The sequence below is a fragment of the Cygnus atratus genome, chromosome 10, assembly GCF_013377495.2.
Source record: "Cygnus atratus isolate AKBS03 ecotype Queensland, Australia chromosome 10, CAtr_DNAZoo_HiC_assembly, whole genome shotgun sequence".
NCBI lineage: Eukaryota > Metazoa > Chordata > Aves > Anseriformes > Anatidae > Cygnus > Cygnus atratus.
Genome location: NC_066371.1, coordinates 15433534 through 15454904, shown reverse-complemented (window position 1 = coordinate 15454904; position 21371 = coordinate 15433534). Strand labels below are relative to the sequence as shown.

General features: G+C 51.2%; 1 long non-coding RNA gene across 2 annotated transcripts in view; it reads left to right on the top strand.

Moving 5' to 3' along the window:
* The first annotated feature begins 16337 nt into the window (after positions 1-16337).
* LOC118248280 (uncharacterized) overlaps positions 16338-21371 on the top strand; it is a 280200-nt gene continuing 275166 nt past the window's right edge. Inside the window, exon 1 of one of the 2 annotated variants that reach the window (XR_007708708.1) lies at positions 16338-16473. This is a non-coding gene — a long non-coding RNA (uncharacterized LOC118248280). The remainder of the gene's footprint in view (positions 16474-21371) is intronic. The other variant, XR_004778707.2, reaches the window with a different exon arrangement.

Below are 21371 nucleotides of genomic sequence, written 5' to 3'. Positions count from 1 at the left end.
TGGCTTTGGCTCTGCTTTCACCCCTTCCCTCTCCAAAACACCTCAGGAGCTGCACTGATACCCTTGGTGGTTTCACTGCCTCAGGTAGCACATAGGGGAACCCTGGCTGGCTGGTGGCCTGGGAAAGCCTGGCAGACTTGCTGGTGGCCACTGTGGTGGCTACAAAAATACAGCTGCATCTTGTGAAGGAGGTGTGGGAGAACATGTCCGTCCCGAAGTCGTTTCTCAGGGGCTGGTGGCAGCAGAATGCCTCTGCCTGTGGGGTTGGCGGCAGCCCTTGGCGCAGCCATAATAAGCCCACGATGGTGCTGGCACGAGCGGTCAGAGACGAGGAGCTGCTTCCAGTGGATCCGGGTGAGTTTGTGGCACCTGTGGGCGCATTCCTGACACCTCCACGCTCCCCTGGTTGGCTGTGTCCCAGTAGTATTGCTGGGCTGGGAGCTGGGTCAGGACGGAAGCTGTGGTTGGGCTTTGATGGCACAGTCAAGGGTTGGGGATTAATTACGGGTTGGGAATTAATCATGTGGCAGGTGCAGACAGGCTGGCTGCATAGCTCCAGACTGCTGATGCTGCTGGGCAGTGTGGGCCCCCCCGACCTGTGTGGTGTAGACCCCCTTCTGCACATGGTGCAAGACGGGATCACCAGTGCTCCCTGTCCTTTCTTTCTGTTCTGCTGTGGTTGTTGGTGCGCATAGCTGAAACTGCACTCGTTCTGCATTATCCTTGTTTGCTTCCCTGGCTTCTCCACTGCTTTTTATTGCTTCAAATAGCTGGGACTTGAGGTGTTCTCACCTGGCAGCTGTTCCTGTGAAGCTGGGGTCCTCCAGCAGGAGGCTGGAGTCCTGGCTTTCTCTTAAACATTGGGGCCTGCTGGAAATGGAGACCAAATGTGCTACAGAGATCAGCAGAGATGGTCAGTGCTGCTCAGTGGCACAAGGAAGCTGATAGCATGTAGGGCGTTAAACATAGCTTGTAAGGGAACCAACTGCGAGTGGAAGAAGGGGAATCCAGACAGATTTATTTATTTTCCTACTTTCTTTCACTGGAGAAATATGTGTCTTATGTAAAGTCATTTGCTGGGTTTCTCACTGCCTCTTGGTAGCAATGAAAATCTCTGCATTCAGGCACTCTGCTGTTCTCATCTTCTATCAATGCCTCAGGGGTAGATTCTTCATAATTTGGAGTTTTGCTTTTATTATTTTTTTCTTCCTCGTCTCTTCCTCTGCAGCTCGAGTTTGGCTAGTGGTTTTGCCATGTTTTTCTTCTGAGAGGTGAGTTGTGATAAACCTTGCACAAAGCGTGAGGGACCAGATGGGTGTGTTGGTGAGGCACTGGTCACTGATACGGCATTAGTGAAAGCCCTGTGCTAGCAACGAGCTGAGCTCTGAGGTTTGATTGTGGATGTGACATCCTAGCAACACAGCTTTTTTTTTGTATGGGAGATTTTGAATTGAAGTATGTGTGTGCGGTGTGACTGGGTCTGGGGTAAGAACCCTCCCTCCACCCACCCCCCTTCCTTCCCCAAATGTGGTTCTATATTGCATCCATCATTTTATTTCCCTGTTCCAGTGATGCAGTTTGGTTCTTGCCCTAAAGTGGCCTGGAGGACTGACTCCAGACAGTTTGGAACAGGCATCAGTCTGTGCAGGATTGGACCCCCTGAAAGCCAAGGCAGGATCCTCTTGAAGGTGTTCAAAGCAGGATACTGGATGTGAGTTTGAAGGATTTCTGGGTGCTGAGCCCAGAGAAAGCTGCCCTCTCCTCTCACAGAGCAAGGATCAGCTCTGTCCGTATCCTCTCCACCATTCATCACCTTCCTTCTGCCCCCATCCAGGCTGTTGTCTTCAAGTGATCCTGTGCTAGAGGTCCTGTGCAGAAGCCTGTGCAGGCTCCTGCATGTCTTGGCCCTGCATCCATTTGGCAGAAAGCTGAGAGATGTTTGGGAAGGGTTTTTTTGGTTTGTTTGGTTTTTTTTTTTTTTTTTTAAGCTTCAACAAGAAGCTTCACTATTCATTCATTCCCCAAATAGCTTTCCCTCTCATTGGACAACTTCTTCCTGCTAGGACAGTCCAAGCCTGTTCTGACAGGCAGCTTATCTGCCTCACAGCTCTGACTGCTGCTTCTGTCTCTCCTTTGTGTGGGAGGTGTTTTGTCTTTCCAAACTTCTGCTGACTTCAGTGGTCGCTAGCTTGTGCCCAAACATGCACTGATAGCGCAGTTCAGTGCTGAAATTTGCCACTGATTTTTATTTATGTCCCTGCAGCATGTTTTTCTTCACAAAGGGAAGGACTTATGTGTTTTGGGGAGGGGCCAGAGGGTTGTTATTGAAAGTTAGCAAAGCAGCAGTTCTCCATTGACCCTGCCTGCCTCTGACTAGTGAGTCCTGCAGCACGACACGGTGTTGAGGGATGTCAGGCTAATGAGGGTCCAAATAAGGGGCTGAACTGTTCTGAACTGCACAAAAACTGTCTGAAAAAGCACAAAGCAACCAGTTAGCTCCTTTCCTGTGTTGCCAGCTGCTGAGGCTGGTCTAGAGAAATTCCCAGTCTAGTTTTAAATCCCGTGAAAGCGGAGAGAAGTGCATGTGTGCCCATGTAGATTTACAAATCTCTTTTTTTTTTTTTTTTTTTTATAAAACAAATCTGGTCTTGTTTGAAGCTGCTGTCTGCCAGTGTGCAGTGCCCGATACAGAATCAGTGGTACAGCTTTCAGGTAATACGATGGGAAGCAACGGCAGCCAGGAAAGCCCCATCTTTTGGGGAGGGGCACGCTTCTCCTACAGCAGCAGTATCAGTCCAGTGCCTGCAGCCTCATCCCCTAGACCAGACTCGCTGGGCCCGTCTCAGACAAAGAGAGAGGACAGACCCTCTCGGCAGAGATGTGTCTGTCTTGTGGAGAGCACTCCTTGATCATACATGGTGCATGAGGAAAGCTCTTGGTGCTGCTGCCAGCCTTCGGTTAACAAGGTCAGTCGCCACCCTGAGCCTGATTAAAAGTCTCAGCGATTTAAACCGGGAACACTGAGGCTTGGTGATGGGCTGGGGTGTGGCTGCCTTACCTCAAAAATGGTGGCTGTTACAGCTAGTGGTGGTGGGCCACCAGGAGATGAAGATGCAGACAGGAACATTCTCCCTGCCTCAGTGCCAAGAATCAAGCTCTGAACTCTGGCAGTCTGGAATAATTCCCAGATGTTGCCCTCCTGAAATAACTATGGACGAAACTAGATGATGGTTAGTTGTCCTGAACGACCAAAGCTTCTTTGAGCCTCTTCCTTGTGGAGGTGCCTTTGGTTTTGTCTTGGGAGGTCTTCACTTTTCTTCCTGAAAGCTGAGATACTTTCTGTTGGCCATGCAATGCCATTAAATGTCCAATGCAACTGCATGTGCAGCGGAGGCCTGGGGATGTTTGTAGGTCAGGGATGACAGATACTTGCAGGACTCATAAGTGCTATTATTTAATTGCATTCCAACAGCAGCGAAAGCAGTAGCAAGAGTAATAAACAAATTATAATCTACATTATGAAGCTGACAAATACCACCCACTCATTACCTGTCTTTAACCACTCTCATTACTAGCCAGTCTTTGTGGGAACTGATCGTGCTTCTCAGTGTCCCACTTGTTCACCTAATATCATTATCTGAGGCAATCGGCCGCTCCTTGTGAAAGAAGAGGAAGGTGCTTTTCCTGGGGCTTGTTCTCTGGGTGCTGAAATCTGGGTAGCTCTGAGGTGGAGGAGTGTGAAGGACGCTTCACAAAAGTGTGGTGTGACTGGGAAGCGATGACTGAACTTCACAGGGACAACGGGGTGGGTTGTGGGTGGCAGGATGAAAAATTGTCTCTGGGGGAAAAGGCTCTGCTCATCTTTGTTGTATTGAGGACTAGAGTCCAGCAAAAGGATGTTAGGGAGAGGAACGGTTTTTCTCTCCCGATGTATTCTAGGGTTTGGGAGGGAGCTGGGTTGCTGGGTAATGACCGTTGACTCTTGGGCTGCTCCAAGCCCAAGTGTTGCTGGAGGAAGTCCTGGTAGGGCTTCTGTGGGAACCTGTTCAGGCTCCAGAAAAACCAAGTGAGCTCCAGTATTTCCTTGGAGTGGTCTGGCGTAGCTTGACTTCAACAGAATCGAGGGTGCTGAGCCTGAGGAAAGCAGTCTTGGTGGTGCCTGGCTGCTGCCTTCACGTTGTGTCAGGCTGTGCTAAATGCTACGACGGCGCTGTGCCTGGGGTGCAGCTACGCTTCCCTCTGTGGCACAGGCGCCCACGGCTGGGACCCTTCTTGAGGGATGTTGTTGAGGCCAGCAAGCCGAGGAGTTGAGTGAGAGAGCAGGTAGGAAAATTCTCCGTGGGTGGCAGGACGCTGGGGAGCTGGAGGTCCTGTTGTGCTCTCAGGGTTTTGAGATATCTCATGGCGGTCTCTAATGGGTAAATAATAAGCTGAAAGATGGGAAATGAAGATCGAAAGGTGAAGGGCCAGCTTTCCCGATAGGGAATTGACATTAGTCAACTGTGACAAGGGGCTGCCAAAGGTCGGAGCTGCTGAATGGGTCTGTTAATGATAAATAGGAGTAAATGGCAGATGAAGTCTGCTGCTCGCTATTCAGAGCAGCAAAAAACAAAAGCTCTGGTGAATAGCTGTAGAAAGTCCTTGTAATTGAGAGTAGTGGGGTTGTGCAATAAGACGCTGAGAAAAGCGAAGCAATCCAGGAGGGAGAGGGAGCCATTGTAATCAGTAATTCATCGTAATTCAGTGCAGGGGGCTCAAAACAGGATAGTGTCATGTGGGTGACAGATCTCAGAAGTTCAATGAACTGGGCTGGAGGAACAAGGCTTGGTGCTGAGTAGTGTTTGTGTTTTTGTTTGAAACAAAACAAGACAAAAAAACCACAATCGGCTCCTAGGAAAAAAAATCACAGTTTAAATGCACCGTGTAGATCTGTGGGGAACAAAGTTTATGCAGGTTTGGGGAAGACCGGAGCAACTAATGCAAGGAAAATCCACTGAGGGCTGTTAAATACCACCACACAGTCTCTGGTTGAGAAGGTCCTGGAGCTGCAAATAGCTGGATCCTGGGAAAGCATTTGTAATGAAACGTGGCTACGCTCTCACCCTGTTCTTACATTCTTCCTTAGATGCTGCTGTCAGCTGCTGTTGGAGATGAGGCACGATGTAGCTTGATCCAACTAGGCTCAGTGGCTCTGGTTCCTCTGCTCTTCCAAGAAGATACTGTCCTGTAATAACCAATGCCTAGCCCACTGTGACTGCGTGTGTGTGTGAGGAGGTTTTATGGAGGCTGGCGATGCTGTTCCTCCTCCTCTTCTGTCTCTCTGTTTGGAGAAGAAAGATGCTGAAGTGCGTGGCTGGAGGAGAAAAACTCCTGAGGTTATTGTACCTCTGTTCTCAGAGGGATACCGCAGTAGGTGGGCGATGTCCTGTAGCACACCCAAAGCAGGGAGAGGGGCTGTTCTTCAGCAGACACACTGAGCGTCTTGTTCTTTATCATTATCAGCTGCTGGAATGGACAGTTTAGGTGATGGAAAGCCATCACCGTGGTCACTAAACCTGCCTCTCGTCTCCTCTGAGTGATGCTGGGGCAAGGCACCAGTTCCAAAAGCACTTGCTTTGTTTGATCTGCCCTCTCCCGTCACGTAAGTACCGTGCTTCTGGCTGAGCGGTGCGTGCCGTGGAAGTAGCTGGAAGCTGTCGTGCCCTCGCGGCCCCCGTGTGCTGCTTTAAGCCATGCCACAGTGGGGCGAGACGCCGTGTGGGAGCGCAGGAGTGAGACGGGTCCCTAATGTTCCTGTTGCTCAAATGGGCCCACTGAGGCTCCTGATCCGTGGAGATGTCGTAATGAGGATTAGGAGAGAGCCCTCGTTGTAATCCTCTGTCGGTGCTTCCTGCCTACATACACTAGATGTTTCCTATCATCAGGGAGTAGCCTCTGTGGAAGATAGGATCAAGTTCCCAGGAACCAGGCTGCAGTAAGAGTGAAGGAAGAATGAGGAAACTCCTAATTTGAGGCTAATCTCATAAATACAGGGCTGGATACAGACAATAGGAAGAGAAATGCCAGGAGAGCTTTAGCATTTGGCGAGGGAATCATCTTTTGCCAGGAGTAGCCTTAATTGTAACTTGTGATGTGGTAAAGCTGCCGTTTGATCTCAGCTTCTGCAGAGGGGATGAGACAGATTCTGCTTTGTGTCTCCAGAGGAGGAGTAGCCTGAGAAAGGACGGGGAAATGTGGCTTCAAAAGCCATGTTTTGTGCACTCTTGGACTGACTGAAGCAGCAGCGCATGGATGGAGCGCTTTATTTCTCGGTCTGGATTTTGATAAAGCACTACATGAGGAGGAGAAAAGGGCTGTTGTGACTTTTCCTGAAGCACACATGCTAGTGTACCCACCGGGTATTTAATGTTGCAAAGACATTGCTGAAAACACAGAAGACCACAAGTCTTTTAGTGGGGGGAAGAGCATTGGTGGTGTTTCTTTCTCCTACACAAACCCAGAGCTGGAGCCTGTAGCAGTCAGATTCTTGGCCTGTCCCTCCCTCTCACCTCTCATGTGGGCTGGGTGGAGTGTGCTGAAGCTGTCTGTGGCAGGGAATTCTCTCAGGAGAGTTGCTTGTCTAACCCTCTTCAGACAGCCTGTTAAAACGAGGAGGTGCCTGCTGTCTTGTCCGAATCGTGGCGCCCTGCACAGAGCCTACGGTGCCTCTGTGTGCTTCCTTTGCTAGCAGGGTGAGCTCGTGCATGCTTGTGGGAAGTGAACGGCCTTTACAGGGTGCGTGAGGGTCCTTACCCACACGTACACGTGGAGCTGATGCTCCAGCATGGGCCGGCAACCATGCGAGTGACTGCAGTGCAACAAGGCCTGGACACGGGTTGCTCATCCCCACCCTGAAGGCGGTGTTGCAAGTTCCTGGAAAATGCCGTCATGTCCTTGTGGGTTTGGACTCATCTGGCTTTGTACTACCTATCCTGCTCACAGGTGCTTGGTTGTGGTGCTGTTTTATGTGTTGCCCAGCTCTGGGCTGATCGCTTCTTCCTTCAGAAGCTTTACAGGCTTTGTCTTAGACCAAGGTTGGGAAGTGAAGGTGATGCACGAACCCCCTGCTGCTGCTTAGGCTTCTGTCCCTTCTAGATGGTCCAGCGTGGGCAGGAGATCTCACCAGCCTTGTCCTAAGAAGAACGATACAGCAGTTCCCCATTCTAGGCATGTATTACAACGAGACCTTTCAGCCCGTCCATGTTTTAGCTTCCCGCTTATGTTTCTGGCCCTCCCAAGATGGTTGATTTTTTTGCTGAAGGACGGCAGAAGAGTCATGCCGTGTGGACTTCCACTGCTTACCTAAATGGTTTTCTTTGCTGTCTTCTTGACACTGTAGCAGGTTATGTCTACTTTATTATAAACACTACACCTATGTTGTTATAAACAGTGCACAGTTTGGCTCTAGCTGCTCTCTCCTTTTTTTCTCTCTCCTTTTTTTCTCTCTCCTTTTTTTCTCTCTCCTTTTTTTCTCTCTCCTTTTTTTCTCTCTCCTTTTTTTCTCTCTCCTTTTTTTCTCTCTCCTTTTTTTCTCTCTCCTTTTTTTCTCTCTCCTTTTTTTCTCTCTCCTTTTTTTCTCTCTCCTTTTTTTCTCTCTCCTTTTTTTCTCTCTCCTTTTTTTCTCTCTCCTTTTTTTCTCTCTCCTTTTTTTCTCTCTCCTTTTTTTCTCTCTCCTTTTTTTCTCTCTCCTTTTTTTCTCTCTCCTTTTTTTCTCTCTCCTTTTTTTCTCTCTTTTCAACGGCTGTGTTTGAGATGAACTCTGGCAGCAAGCAAGGCTGTCTCAAAGGGCATGTGCCATGGTATGGATGCATCAGATCCTCCTTTGTGCTAAGCGTACACTGATAAAGGCTCGCTGAGTAGCGCCTACGGGTGGTTGATGCAGCTGGATGGTGCACAGAGTGCTTGTAATTGCTTCTGCTGTCTTCTGGGATGTGCTTCCAGCAAGTCAGGACACCTGGTAACGTGCTCGTAACATCTATTAGCCTTGTAATTTTATAAGTGGAGCTTTAATCCTGCCTGGTTGCCAGTCAGGTCTGGAAACACTGACACTGGTGCTCCAGGGTCTCTGCTGAAATGCTCTGCCTGGTCTCCGGGCTTGCTGGATTTTGCTGCTCTTTGTTGTTTCCTCCTCCTTGGCAGATGTTCCACTCCCTCGCTCAGGTCAAATCCTGCCCTTGTCTGTTAGACTTCTCCCTGCGTCCTGCTGTAACGTGGATGTTTGAACGTTGATCCTTTGCTAGCCAGGTCCCAATGCGTGCTGTTTCCCCCTTTACAGGCAGCAGACACCCTGCAGTTGAGGAGCTGTCAGGCTAAAGGGGACAGCATTCCTGTAAAGCCCCGGTGGCACCGGGCTTTGTGCCACTGGAGCGAGAACTGGGCTTCCTGCGGAGAGAAGATGGCTTGGAGAACACCTGCTTCGTGTGAGCTGCTGCTGAGAGCTGGTCCCCTGCGGGATGCGGAGTCCTCGTGCTGCCAGCTGGCTGTGCGAAGTCCGGAGCCCAGCCGGGCAGGAGATGGAGGGAAGGGGGCATCCATCCTGTGTGGGCTGTGAGCAGCCCCAGGGCTCAGCCACCACCAGGAAGCTGGAAAAGAACCGAGCAGAGCTTCTAACCAGCTGGCTTTCCCCAGAACCTGGTGGGCCCAGCGTCTCCTCCAAGGCCTGCTTGAAGCAGAGGCGTGAGGTGTCGTGCCAGGCTGCCCAGCGGGTGAAGTCCTGGCCTGCAGCCATCCATCCCCACCTGGGAAGGTGGCCCCTGGAGAAGGGCTGGCAGCAGCGTCCTGCTCTGTGGGAAGACCCAAAGAAAGAAGCTGCTGGCAGTCGTCCCGGAGGGGATGCAGAGCACGCAGGAGGATCTCAGGGTGGAGTTTGAGGACACAGGGCAGCCCAACTCCCAGCTCCAGCTCTGGGGCAGCCCTGGTGAATGTTCTTGGCAGCACTGCGAGGGACTGGTGTGCTGTGGGGAGGGTGGGAAGGACGCACCGCACCAAACTCTCGCTTGTCTCTGTTCTCCTTAGGGCATTCTTCATTCATTAAACTTGTCACCGGGGCAGCTTTGGGGAAGTAACCAGTTTCCTGAAAGCAGAAGCCTTTCCTGATCGAGTGCCCAGTGCTGGGCTTTAGGTGAACTCCTGTGTTGGGCAGAGCAGGGTGGGGAAGGCAGGGATTCTTGTCATGTGCTTGGTTACCACTGGCCATGAACAGGAATCCAAAGCACCGAAGAAAACCAAAGAGGCGGTTTCAATCACCTGCAGTCAGGTGCTCCCGGGGAGCAGAGCAAAGCTTTAAACGGAGAACACGGCCTACTTCTAGTTTACATGTCTTCGTCTTGCCTGTCTCTAAATGGGATTTCAGGTGTGTTGGTCCAAAATAAGCAGCAAGAACCAATTTAGGGTGAGTGCAATCGTTCTCCTTCCCCGGTCTTCACTGCCACAGTTAGCGGGGACACGATTGCAGCCAGCGCCCCTGTGGCAGGCCTGTTGTGAAATAACAAGCCGGCAAGTCCAGTATCCTTATTTATATTTTGTTTTAAAAAATACCAAAATTATCACGTTTCCTGCAGACGTGGACTGAGAGGAATGGGTGGTTCTGCTTCTGGCAGGTCTTTCTGATAAAGGCCCGCCGCTTTTAGCAAGCGTCGTGGCGCTCGAGTCACTGCTGGGACTCAGCGTCTCCTCTTTCGCTGCTTCTGCTGCACCTACTAGGAGACAGGTATCTTCTGTGCAAGGGGTTTTAAGGAGTCACTTAAATCTGAAAAGGAAACGGGCTATAAGCCATGTGCAATTTTTTGTTCTTCCTCTGCCCCTGTAGGGAATATGTGCAGGAATCTGTATTTCGTTAATTGAGACTGTTTCTTGCTTTGCAGGGAAAAAAGATGCAAACTATGACTGCAGAAAATGGAAGTGTAAACAAGAAAACACAAACAGTGCTTCATTTTGGAGACATTGTTCCTTAAGAACACGAAGCCTTCTAGGCCTGGAGGATCTGTGAATCAAGTATCGATTGGTGTGATGTACTGGAAAAGGAAATGTTTAACTTCTGTGTTTATGTCCAGTGAAGCTCAATGAAGCCTTGGGGGGCGAGGAGGGTTGAAAAGGTTTCAAAGGGACACGGCGCACAGAGCTTCTGGCTGTGCGTCCAGGACTCCTCAGGAGTTCCATGGGAACGTTAGTAGTTTATTCTCAGCAGTGTTTGTGGAATGTGAGTCTGTAATTTGGAAACTCTTTGCATGACTTTCAGATTTAGAATTAAAGAGAAATGTGGCCTAGATCTTAAGCGACTGAGGAAGTTCTCCCCAACGAATACTGAGGTATCCCATAAGCAGTGCCTAGAAGACCAAATCCCGTAAGGATGTCTCCACTTGGAATACAAATTCAGTAGGCAATTTAGGTGATCTTGGACTTGGAAGTCACCGTGTCATTTGGTGACAAGAAGAAATCACTTGTGAATTATCTATTAGCTTAAATATGCTCACCTAGAGCACATACTGCACAACTGAGCATAATGAGTACAGTCACCACAGATGGAGTCTGCTCACGGCTAATATGTGAACTGAGAAAGGAGCTAAATCCCTTGAGCACCTGGCCCAACTTCTCCTAGCTCTACTGTCCGGTTGTAAAAGAGCAAAATGTTTAGTTAATGTCAGTATCGATGGCTTAGGAAGATCATATCTGTATTTATTATTACTGCTCAATTTGGAAAAGAGTTCGGAAGCTTTCGGAGTGCCTTTTTGCTTTCTCTTACCTGCTTCTGTAGGGATGCCAGCAGGTCACAGCCAGGCAGTTATCCCCTCAGGTCAGGCAGTTTGCAGGTGGGTTGGTTGGGCAGGGATTTTGGGAGGGTCCTTGTCTTCTGTGCTGAGATGCAGAGGGGTTCCTGCCTGGCGAGGCAGCACTTCTCACCTCTGCAGCTTGGATTAGGGCAAGGGAAGAACAAACTGTCACTGTGAGCTGTTCTGGCCAACTCTCTTCTTCTGTCAACTGCCAACCCTGATTTTATGTTTAATTATTTACATTAGATCATTAGCCCTGTGCTAGTTGCTGTAGGAGGCTAACGCTGTAAAACCCATGCCAGGTTTAGACAGCGTACAGGCTCCCGTGACATCAGTGGAATGATGGGACTTGCTTCAGGACATAACCCAAACCGTCTTGGTGTGTTGGCTGTGAGAGGAGTGGATGGCTTCTCTTTTTCCCAGCTCACTGTCTCAGGAAAGCCCACAAGACTGGGAAAATGAACCCATGTTCTGGTTGGAGCGAATCCCCTCCCTGTAGGACACGTGTGCTCAAAGAGGGGGAGCTGGCAAAATCTCCCCATCCTCTGCACTTGGAACAGTAAGGTATTTAACGCTTCCATTTCACCTGTATATTAAAACCAAGTGTATGGCTTCAGAATCGCGTTCCTGCACTGGCCTGGATCTCCCTTCTGTCTTCTCTGCCGTGCGTTTGAACAGGGTTTCTGAGGAAGACCCTGTCGGAGGTCCACCACACACTTTCCAGAGGACCAGGACCAGGCTTGGGCAAGGCAGTACAGGGAGCATCAAATCAGTTATTTGGAGAGCCTGGGCAAAACAAAATGCATCAGCCTCCGCTTTCCGGAGAGCGAAAACTCCAGGTATTTCTTCTGAAGGTGCCTGGTAGTTACAAGCAGATCTCCTCCCTTCCAGTGCCAGCGGTGATGGCTGGCTGCTTGTTACTGCCCCGATGTTAGTTCCGTGTCCCCGCAATCTGGGTGGACGTGTATATTTCTAGTTGTTCTTTTCTCATGTTCTCCTTTCTGAACTTCCCTTTAGACTGTTGACAAACTGTCTTGGTTAACGTTGGTCGCCTGGTGGCAGCGAGGTCGGGGACTGGAGGTGCCACACTCCATTCCCAGGGCCGGACGAGCTCTGGGAGTTTGGGGACGGTGGTGCTCCCCTGCTCCCTTAGCAGACGTTGCCCTTTTGCTGCCTGCAGCCGCCTTCCCGAGGGGAAGCGTGGGCTCTGCCTCAGTGAGGTGCTGCAGGGTGGCCAAACATCCTCAGCAGATAGAGATCATGTAATTCAGGTGGACCACTAAACTTCTAGGCAGCAATTAGGACTTAGGCAGTAACTCTGAGTCAACTAATAAATACATCTGGGTGGTGCCTGGCTGTATTTTCCGATGGCAGATCCTTCCTATGTAGGCCTGATGTTTCTGTGTTCTCTGCTGGCCTCCCAAATGTTCTGCTCGGAAACCTGATCAAAAGCCTGTGGTGACGGTAAAGGGAGATGCCCCACTGAATTCCACGGGTTTTCTTTGCTCCTCTAAGCTTGTAGACAATCCCAGGTGGTTTCTTTGATGCCCTTCTTCCCAAGTGGATGAAGTAATTATGACTCCTGTGCAGCAGGCTAATAGTTCTGAAGACTTTAGTCAGGCTGATTAACAACTGTGCTTTAATAAAAAAAAAAAAAAAAAAAAATGTTCTGGTAAATCCTTCTGAATTGCAGCCCTAATTACTCTACAGCCTGATGTGAAGCAATTGCGAAGCTAATAGGATCACCTGAATCCAGTTAATGAATCCTCTGCTACGGCTTGCTGTGACTCACACCGTGTGTAGTGTCTCCTGGTCTCCCCTGCCCTGCTCCATTCCCTAGTGAATATTTATGATGTGCGCTGCCAAAGGTAAGGGGGTGCACACCTAAACTTCGAATAAATTGCCTTAGATGTATGTGCATCCTTCCTCTTATTATTTCGGGGGATTGTAAGGATCAAGAGCCAGGGCTTTTTGCTTTGGTCTCAAGGCGAGTTCATTCAAGAAGTCGCTGGTTGCTGTTAGCGCCCTTCCAGGGCTTTTCAGCTATTTCTGCTCTTCTCAGGCTGCCAGGCTTTGTGAGAGACCTGTACAGCCCTGCTCCCTGCTTCCCCAGAAGCGCTTAGCAGGTGTGAGAGAACGGAGTTAGGAGAAACAGCTCCTTGCTAGCACTTTAAGATTGTTTGTCCTGTATCAGGACAGGAAAAAGCATTAATCTGGAAGTCGTTTGTTTTTGTTGGGATGCTTTTTCTTTCGGTTTCAACCCTTTGTGTGTAAACTTGTGTATGGTGCCTGCTGCTTTCCCCCTCAGCACCCAGTGCTTTCAAAAGGAGAAAGGCACATTGACCCCAAGACCACGTTCTTCCACCTTTGACAAGGCTGTAAGCTGCTGATATGGGTTTGGGAGGCTCAGGGCTGCTCAGGAGAGTGAGACTCTGGGTGAGCAGCAGAAACCCGATGATGCTTTTGGTTTTAAGGTACATTTTCCTCTGACAGGTGGAGGATGTAGGCGAGGTCTGGGGCTTGAGGCCGACTGCTGTGTTAAGGGCTTGGCCTCAGTCAGGAATAAGCAAAAGGTGGTTATGAAAGTGGCTGTTCAGAACTTCCCTCCTTGTTGACTTCTGCTCCTAAATGTTCTGTTTCTTTACGAGTGTTAACCTATATAGGCTGGAGATAGACATAGGTTTATATGATTAACTGCCTGTTTAGGCATACTGTAAAATGCACCCCTAACCATGTACCTTATGACTACCGTAATGGCAAGGAAGCCTGGCTGACAAACTCAGTGGCAGGAAGCAAAGTAAACATCTGAGGGATGTAATAGAGAGGTTCAGGAAGGTAGGACTTAGCCGCGGACCAGGGGCGAGACGACACCGGTTACATTTCTGGTCCAGTAGCCCCAGCGCAGCCCGTCGTTAAACATCATCCAACAAAAAACATTTACCTTAACTGCTCCTGAGTTTTTCACTGTGTGTGAAAAAGCGGGGCTGGGGCTGGGGCCTGGCAGTCCCCGAACCGAAGGGGTAATTCAGCAGAGGGGAGGATGTACGCGGCAAAGCTTTCTCTCTCACACTGCTTGTGCTACCGCTGATAGCAGATCCTGCAAGACTCCGGCTCCCTGTGAGGGCGTTCGTAGGGGATATTGGGCTGGGGGTTTTCAGAGGCTTAATTAAATCTCTGTCCAGGAACTCAAAGGCCTTGGTTAAGAGGAGGAAAATGCCAAATGGTTCAAGTATTACAGTAGAGAAAGATGAATTAATGTCACTAGAAAAGAACTGTAAAAATATATTTTTTTGTATGCTGGCAACAGATTTCAGGCCAGTCCATTGCAGCTGGGGGGAGAGAGAGGTTGAGGTTTTTTTTTTTTTTTTTTTTTTTTTTAGCAGAGGTTAAAGAAAAAAATAAGAGGCTTGGTGGCATTTGGAAAAGAGGAAGAAAACCAAGCTCAGCAAACGTGCTTGGAAGTGGTAAGACACGGAGGGGGAGAGCAGCAGAGATGGTGCTGGAGGGTTTGTGTTACAGGTGCAGCAGCATCTCTGTAGCTGCTCCAGCCTCGCTGGGGCCTGAACAAGCCTCTCATGAGCCATAGGCTGAGTGCAGGAGGAAAGGAGTGCAGTTTCTCTTGGGTTTTTAAATATTGCAGTGTTGGGCTTCTGCGCCTCTGGCTTTCCCCTGAAAGCTCAGGGCCTGCTCTTTGGAGGCTCCTGTCTGGTGCTAACAGGCCGTCTGCTCCGGGCTTGGCTGCGCACAGCGGGTGAGGAATGTAGGACCCGTGGCATGGATAGACACTGGGTTTGACTGCTTGGGCTGCTTTATTTTTTTTAATTTCCTTATGGAAGAACTGGGTAATGTGTTCTGGGGCTGAGATGCCGGGTGCCTTGGCGGTGATGCTGCGAGCTGGGGGAGAAGGGGAGTGCATGCGTTGTTGGGAGGCAACTCGGGGCTTTCCTCGGGGTGGGTGGGTGGGAGGACGCCACTTCTCACCCCTTGCTCACACAGAGCAGAGGTCAGCCGTCCTGCTGACGTTACCCTTTGTCTTGCTGATAAATACTTGTATTTTTGATGTTTTGGAAGCCGAGTGCAGGGAGATCAAAACTCGACCTTGTCAGCTTTTTGGGACAGTGGGAGCTGGCTGCTTCCCACACGTCGCTGTGGGGTTGCTTCACACGGCCGCCCCGTGTTTGGGCAGCGCCTTGCTCTTCTCCTGGAGATGCTGCAGGCCCCTGGGGGCTGTCCTGCAGGATCTGGCCCCGAAGAAGCACAGCAGGGCTGTCTGCTGGGCACAAGTGGGCCCTCGGGCCAGGAGGAAGGAGTTTCTTCCTGGCTCCACCGCAGATTTACTCCCTGGAATTTCTGCCGCTCGGCATCGATGCCTTGGTGGGGCAAGGAGGGGGTGCTGGCGGAGCAGCTCCGTGCTGCTGCTCCCGTGTGTCCTCGCTGCGCGGGGCCCTGGCACGTAGCGCTCTGCCTGGCTGGCTTGGTGGAGCTCCCTGAAGCTGGTGGGAGTTCCTAGCGTGCCCCAGAGTAGAGTGGGACAAAGATTTTAAACCTTCACCCTCAGCCATGGGGCAAGTATTTAGGAGGCTTTCATCTTTGGAAAATGCTCTGGGTGCTCTGGATGAAAGAGCTATTATTTACCTATCAACAACATAATCCCCCTCCCTCCTCCAGATTGTGGGCAAGCTCCTGGGGCAAACGGCACTGTAATTAAGAACAAATATTTACTATGAAGGACTAGCTGAGGCCTGGCTGGGCAAGCAGCCACGAGCCTTGTCTGAACTTGTCTTCTGTTTGTTCCCCTTTGAAAGCAAGGAGTCAAAGTCTTTTGTCAGAGGAGTGTTTGTGAGGCACAAGATGGTGGGTTGGGCCTCTGAAGCAGCCAGGAACCATCAGGCTGTTTGTTCCAAGCCTAGGAAATCCCCCACAAGCAGCAGTTACTTGCTCTAGAGGCACTTGGCTGCTTTTGTTAGGGATTGCTGTTTAGCAGATCTGCAAGTGAGGGTGGGTGCAGAGGTACGCCCGCATGCAGGAACTGCAGCTGGCATCACGCTGCAAGCAAGCCTTGGGAAATATTTGTTTGGGTGCTTTAAAATCACAAATTAATTTAGGCTTCATTTGCATCTACTTTCCCTTTTGATTTCTCTTGCAATTCAGGAGTTTACTTCCCGGGGCTCAAGTCCTGGTGTTTTGATGCGAGGGAACTCGGCTGCCGGAGAAAGCAGGCGCTTGCAAAACTGCTGGGGCTGTTTCACAGCTCAACCTCGCAGCCTACTCACCTGCCCTCGGCCACTCTGATCAACAGCAAGGAGGGGTGACGGGGATCTTGCTCATCTTCTGGCAAAGCCCAGCAAGCTGAAATTTAATAAATAAGTCAATTGTGAGTAATAGAAGTAATTGCAAGGATGTGGTGTGTGGTTCAACCAGCTATCACTAGTGTGGTAATGCAACAAGGCATGTGATTAGCCTGGGAAATTGCTGTAGCATACCAAGATAGACAGCATGAACAAGTAAACGTGGGAGACATGTACGCAGACATGCGGAGCTCACAAAAGGACTGAGCAAAGTGTCCAAGCAGCGCCAGCACCAGCTGCTAGGATGCTGAGAAAGCCATGGAAGTAACCGGAGAGCTGCCCCGCAGCTCACTGATGTGCGTGCCACAAAGCTCAAGGTTACAACTTATCCGAGTCTTTTAGGAATATGTGACCAACTGGGCTGATTTAAGAGTTTTTTTTTGGTTTGTTCCTCCTTGAGGTAGGGGTGGTTATGTACTCTCTGCGGTGCGGTAACTAAAAACGGGGCCTGTGGCTTCCTGTGCTCATGGGCTGAGCCTACCTGCCTGGAGCTTGTGTATTTGATGGCCGCTTCTGTGTTTTAAAATAACCTCCTTTGCTACCAGAGAGCAGCCGTCCTCTGGGGCTGTAGTCTGACCGAGCTGTCGGCTCTGGTTTGGGAGCTTGGCTGCAGCGCCAGGGCGAAGGCGGGGGGGGGTCTGGGAGGGCTGGGTAGGGGAAGGCCACGCAGCAGTGGGGCAGGGAGTCGCAAAAGAGGAAACGTGAGCTAGAGAGGCCCTGGCAGACTTGAGGTTAGTGCTCCTTACAAAGGCAGGAACAGGCTCAGCAGGCACTTGCTGGGGCTTTATCAGCACCAACCTCCTGCTTTGGCCCAGCAGATGCGCGCGAGGAGGAAGCGGCGGCGCAGCCGCTCCAGCTTGTGCCATGACCGGGATGTTAGCGCTGGCAACCCCCCGCTAAAGACACTGCTCGAGTGGAATAAAACGTGCTCGCTGGTTTTCGTGTTAAACCCACACCATCCCATTTTGTGGAAATACTCATTTTTGGCTTCTGTGGCCGAAAGAAATGCCAGAAAAGGGATTGGGTCTCTGGTTTGGTTTGAACCAAAGAAGTCATCCACTGTGGTGTGTCCCATGCAGGTGGGCTGTAGGAGGGGAGCCTGGCTTTCAGCTCCTGATCTTTGCCAGGGAAACAGACATCTACACTCCCTTTGCTGAGCCTGCAGGGCTTTTGCTGGATTTTGAAGGGAAGGGTGTGAGTAAAACTGCCTGGAAGGTAGGCCGTGCTTTCTGTAAGCACTGAAGGTCTGGTCAGAGAAAGCATAGCTTGTTTTTTTTGGGGAGAATTATTCCCACTGTTTTTGTTGATTTCTCCCCTTCTGCTGCTGTTTCCTTGTCACATTTGCCCTGCGGTAGGTTAAGGGCCTCCCTCGTGTATTTGGGTGCTGTACCCTGAAAAACTGAGTTTGGCTAAAGAGCAAGCGTGCAAGAAATGCTCAGAGCTCTTGTTTGTCTTGGCCAGCGTAAGATCCTGAAGCCTACTAGGCAGAGGTTGTGCACCTGAGCAGCGGCCTCGTGTTCGACAGTGGGAACACGAGCAAGGAGCCAGGCAGTGGACGAGGGGAGCAAAACGATGCAGAGAGAGGTGACTTCCAGTGACTTCCAGGGAGCCCAGGGGCACTCGAGACAGAGCCAAGGCCTCCTAGCTCAGACCTCTGAGCCTGGTCCTCCCTCTCTGCTCAGCACAAGTTCGATTTCATCATTCCCAAGGAGTCAAAACATCCTGGAACTGAAGAAATGGCTACGTACAGCTTAAGGGTAAAAATTCAGTGACAAACAAACTCCATAGTCCTTCAGGCACCTGCCTTTTAAAAAAAGGTCCTTGCTGTGCTTGTGTGGACTCTTTGGGGCACCCTGGATCATGGGCAGTCCAAGTCAGACATGTTTAAATGCATCCCTGCCATACATTCCAGGTAGGTGGCTACAGCCAGGTGACTTCTTGGCCTTCCTGCCTTCCTCCTGCCTTTCTGAGGGAGGGAGCTGCTGGGCAGGGCGGCGATGGCCGGCTGCGACAGCTCCCTGCGTGACTGAGAACATTCACGGCTTGAGTTTTCCTTGTTACCCTACACCTGTGAGTTCTTGCTGGTCCTTCTTGCTGCACAGGCAGTCTGGATGCACGCCTTGGCTCCTTGTCTGAGGAGTTGACGGGGCTGCGGAGACGGGGACTGTCTCTTGCTGTCAAAATGTCACCAAGGAGAAACAAATCTTTGCCATCCCTGCCTATTATCGCTGTTTCCTGGAGTCCTTTCCGTGTGTTTCTACTAGTTCTCTCGCTAAAAATGCGCATCCCGGGATACGAGAGCTGCCCAGGAGCCTGTGGGTGCTGGCTGTGGGCCGGAGGCGGTGCCGCACCCCCAGCTAGGGCTGTGCAGACACAACAGCCCCCGTGCTTCAGCCGTTCGATGTCTTTGTTCGGGCTGTTGGAGACCCAGCCTGGGCTGGCGGAGGTGTCCCTGCCCGGGGTGGAAGGGGTGGGTTGTGGGGTCCCTGCCAACCCAAACCGTTCTGTGATCTGCATCTCCTGCTGGCATCAGCTGAGCTCCTCGAAGCTCGTGTGACTGCTGAGCCTCCTGTTCTGCCGTGCTGGAGGACTCGGAAGGTGGAGCTGTGCTCTGCAGGGGTGGTTTGTCAGGTGCGCTCTGTTATTCACAGCGGTTTGGTCCCAGAGACGTCCTAGCGAGCTCCATCCTGTGCAGCAAGCAGTCGCCAGCACTGGGGAGACCACCTTTTAAAAGCGTTTGGACTTTTGTGCCAAGGATAGGTCTGTCCGTGGAACAATACGCAAGGAAGAGTGAACTGTTCCTGCCTGAGCGGAGCCTGGAAGCAGAGGCTGGATGGCTGCACGTTGGAAATCCTGTCCTCATGCCAGGTGTAACAAGGATCATCTGGTCAAAATGTGTCTGCCTGAGACACGGCCCTGTGTTGGACATGCTCTGAGCACAAATGGAGTTTGCTGTCTGCTGGAGGAGCCAGGTCCCCAGTTGAGCAGAGCCTAACGGAAATTGGATCTGCTCCAAAATGTCTGGATGGCATATGATATTTACTGAAATATGGCATTGCTTGTGTAAGCAACACGCCCTTCTCCCTCACTCGGAAAACCATCTGGGCTTCATGTGCATGCAGTTAAAAACCAAGAGCAAGAGAGCGTCTGATGCTGTATGGCTCCTGTGATGAGAGTCCCCGCTCCGGCCCCCGCCGTGGGTGTCCCTGCTTTTGGAGGCCTGGAAGCCTCAGCCATGCCCTGATGTCCTCTTAGTGACTGGCGGAGGGCTTTTGTCCCTCCTCCAGTGGTGGCTGTAAGCAAGGTCGGGCTGCGCAAAGAGTTTGCGTAGGGTTTTGCTGCCAGGATAAGAGATGAGCTCTGTTGCCTGAGCCAGGGTAAGATCATTACGCTGGCCAGGCCTTCCTCTGTTTCTAGCTGGATCCGTAGCTGATGGCGGCCATATTGGCTCTGCTCATTTTTGTACCGCCTGGAGTCAAAGCTCCTAGGAGTGAGGAAGGGGTATTTGGCATGTCTGGGCACCTGCACAAGGAAGTATTTTACCCAAAGGGAGCTGAGCACCCTTGGGAGAGGATTACCTGGGGTGGGGTTAGGGTGTCCTCTGCTGTTTTCAAGGCTTTCCTTGTATCTTCCTCTCTTATCTGTGTGTGTACGCTCTGTGGGTTTTGTTTCTTACAGGCAGCATCATATGACAGCCCCAGCATCTGTGATCTTTCTGGCAGACCGATCCCTCTTCCTTCCTGAACCTGATAAACAGTCCAAGAAACTGCGCGTATGTGGGTGCGTAGACACCTCAGAGACCCACAGCTCGCTTCTCCAGTTCTTGGTGTGGTTTTTCTATCCTTCCGGTACAGTTTCTGGTGCCACGCTGCTTCGCCTTCCCACCTCCCCTCCCGCTGCGGTTTACCTGCTGCCACGTGCTGTGAAGCTGCAGTTGGTGCCAAGCAGCCCGTTTCTGAGAACCTCGACCTGCGCTCCCTGACCTCGCACCCTGACGGCATGGCATTTCTGAGGTGGTTCGGGTTTCAGGCACCCCCGACGGAGGCCCTGCAGTGCTTTCTGCAGTCAGCCGGCTCTCTGAGCGTTGGCAGTTCCTTGCCAGAGCACGGATGCCGTGGCTTGTGGTCACGCGAGTGCCTGGTGCAGGCAGCTGCTGTTAGGAGAGCGAGGCCTGTTCCCTGCCTGAGCAGGGCACCGGGGCACAGCGGAGCTCTGTCTGAAGCTGGACTCTGACGTGGTAGCACAAGGAGAATTGTTCCCAGGCTCCAGCTGTCTTTGGCATAATGCAGGTAAAATACAGAGGCACTAAAACGGCCTCTCGTGCTTCCAGCCTCAACAGCCTGTGCTTTTGTGGCCGAGGGATCTGGCTCCGGCTGTGTTACTGCTGTTTCAAAGTGGAAACGTGTGGTGTGCAGGCACCCATCGAGGCCCAGGGGCTGGAGGCCTGATCTTAGCACCTCTGCTCTGAGAGAGAAATCCGGTCTCGTGGGCTGGGACTTCCTAAAGTCCCTTTTGGGCTGAGAGGGGTGCATTTTCCTCAGCTCCTGAGATAGTATGGCTGCTTGAGCCTCGTTCTCCTCTCCAGATCGTTGCCAGTGCCCAGCTCTCAGATCCAGGCTGGACTAGCCTTGTGCTGTCTTCAGCTCTTCCAGCCGACTGCCCCTTTCTTAGAGCATGGCTGGTGCTTGAGAACTGATGGGTGTTTGTCCCCATCTTCCAAGGTAAGAGGAAGCTTCCCACTTCTGTATTCCCTTCCTCCATCCCTCAGAGCCTGGGAGAGAGCCAGCAGCTCAGCATCTATCGGCAGTGCTTAAACAGGTCACTCCAGTACCCAGGTACCCTTCTCTTCCCTCCACGTCTCCTTTTTGCTGCTTTGGCAGATTGCCTTGCCTGATTGACTGCATTTCGATTCATCTCTGATATTTAATCTCATCCCTGGAGAAGGATGGGCTGGAATGATGCTGGGCCGCCCTGAGGTAGGAATCAAGAGCTTTAGAGTGTTATTTCATTCAGCCCCAAAAAGTCCTCTAATAGCACAGAGGACGTTTTGTGCTGCAGTGAAAGGCAGCTTTGAGAGATCACGTAATCTGCCTTTGCCTGGCCTTGTGCTGTCTCGTAGGACTGGGATCAAAATACCATCTCGGATGCTGCAGCACAATTGATTGGAGCCACTTCAACCAATTCCATCTTTGTGTTCTGGAGGAAAGCATTTCTC